Source organism: Protopterus annectens, chromosome 10.part0 (assembly GCF_019279795.1).
Source record: "Protopterus annectens isolate FY-2018-M chromosome 10.part0, PAN1.0, whole genome shotgun sequence".
Taxonomy (NCBI): Eukaryota; Metazoa; Chordata; order Ceratodontiformes; family Protopteridae; genus Protopterus; species Protopterus annectens.
The window spans coordinates 1,489,426,345-1,489,428,844 of record NC_056744.1 but is presented as its reverse complement, the minus strand read 5'-3'; positions in this window follow the sequence as shown (position 1 = coordinate 1,489,428,844).

Genomic DNA, 2,500 nt, shown 5'->3' with positions numbered 1-2,500 from the left:
CACAATGCTTCCCCACATTTGTAGAATATCATTAGGCAACAAAGAGTGTAGAAATGGAAACTTGGGATGCATGTTTAAAGTGCCAGTACAAATTCTCAAGACAAATCCTGGGCAGCTGACATTGGACTATCTTTGCATTTCTAAGGAACTTATTGAGTGTGCGTTCCAAAATGAAGATAAAATGAAATGGGTTTTTTTGCCACTTTTTGCTGTAATACCATTGTTCATTTTCAGATCTTAACTATTCTCAGTCCTCTCCCCACCCAGAGAGAGGTTCTCCCTCCAAAGTATGCAGAAGCCCTTAAATAAATTATGCCTACAGTAATCTGATCATGTATGCACAAGCAGTTATGACACCAAAATGAAACACTACCCCGCAAAGGCTCCTCCAGGAGATTGCCCATTTATGCAGAAGCACTTTGACATCCAGGTAACCCCAGATACTGGAATCAAATTAGATTATATTGAAAAAGAACTGCGCAAACTGGATCCAAACTAAGCGCAGGTGGGAGATGGAATTAGTAACAATGACCTGTGAACACTTCAGCAAGAACTTACAGTACCATTATATCTATTATTCACTAGATCATATAAATATGGGGCGATTCCTCAAGATTGGAGACATGCACTTATTAAACCTGTTTTTAAGGGAAATGGGAGTAGGACAAACCCAGAGTCATATAGACCCTTAAGTCTATTTTCATGTTGTGGAAAAATAATGGAGAAGGTAATATTGGATAAGTTATTGTCAGAACTGGATAGGTTGGGACTTGAAACCATATATCAGCATGCATATGTTGAAAACAGATCTATTGCCACATGTAACATGATGCTCTATAACAATATAATAACAGCTATAAATGAAAAAGTGTGCTGTGATGTAATTTATACAGATTTAACTTCAGCATTTGAGAGTGTCTTACACATAACACTGATCAATAAATTAATATAACTAGATATTGATGTACTCTTGATAAGATAGATAGCTGCATGGCTTTCAAATAGCACAAGGCAAGTATCATATAGCAACTGGACAGGTGAAATCCGTGATTATAGTCAGGGTGTCCCAAAGGGCTCTGTTCTAGGCCCTTACTTGTTTAGGTTCTATCTTTCAGACCTAACTTTTTCATCTGAGGTGTTCTACAGTCTATATGCAGACGACCTGAAATGTCTGCAAAATAACTTAACTAAATTGACCATTTGTGCACAGGAGAATAATATGCTGATAAATACATCAAAAAATAATCATATGAGATTTGGTATGCATAAACTGAAAGGTGTATATTAATACAGCACACAGTGATTGAAACCGTAGACTCATTTAAGTACCTGGGTATATGAGTAGATTCAGCTATGAGTTTTTCTAATCATATCAACCAACTGGTTAATAATAGTTATAGAACTATAGGTTGTATAAAAAGATTTATAAAGTCTAGGAAATCAAAAATAAGGAAGTCATTGCTAGTTACATTAGACCCAAACTTGAGTATGGAATAACAATATGGAAACCCTTTAAGAAAACAACCATGAGTATACTGGAAAGAGTACAACGGAAATATACCAAGGGTATCCATGGATGTGAAAATTTAAGTTACTATGAAAGACTAAAATATCTGAACTTGTACAGTGTCTCTTACAGAGATCTAAGTGGAGATTTTATTCGGGTTTTTAGTGATAAATACCTCTGGGAATGTTTGGGGTTAACAAAAACTACTAGAGAATCATCAGATAACCTATGTAGAAGATTCTATAGGAATGAGAAGTGCACTAACTGGTTCTCTGACAGAGTAGCTGATGCATGGAACAGACTAGCAAATTACATTAAAGCAAGTACTAGTTTAGATATTTTTAAGAACAGCCTGGACACTTATTATGGGAACAGGTATTTTGGTATATTGGCAAGCTAGAAGAGCATTAATGCCCATGCTTGAAATATTTGTATGTATGTAGATACGTATGTAATGAAACCTTTCCCACAGGATCCCTCAAGCAGTGTGACTAAATATGCACAAGCACTGAACATTAGCCCAAGCAACCACTCCAATAGTTTTCCCTTGTATGCACAAGCAGTCACATCACATCAAAATGAAACATTAGCTCAAATGAACCTTCCAATAGTTTTCCCATGTATGCACAAGGACTTAAATGACATCAAAATAAAACATATCCCCCAATGACCCTCCCGGTACTTTGCCCATGTATTTACAGGCACTAAAATGACACCAAAATGAAACTTTTTCCCAATGAAACCTCCAATACTTCAGCCACGTAGGTAGGTAGGTACAAGCACTTAAATGACATGAGCATGAAATATCTCACCCACAACCCCTCTATTAGTTCGCTCATGTATGCACAAACTCTTTAATGACACCAAACTGAAATATTAGGCAAAAAAAAAAAAAAAACAGTAGTTGTCCATGTATGCACAAGCTAAAAATAATGGATGGACAAAGGTCCAAGACCAGGGACAGTTTTTAATTATTGCTCTGATAAATTTAGA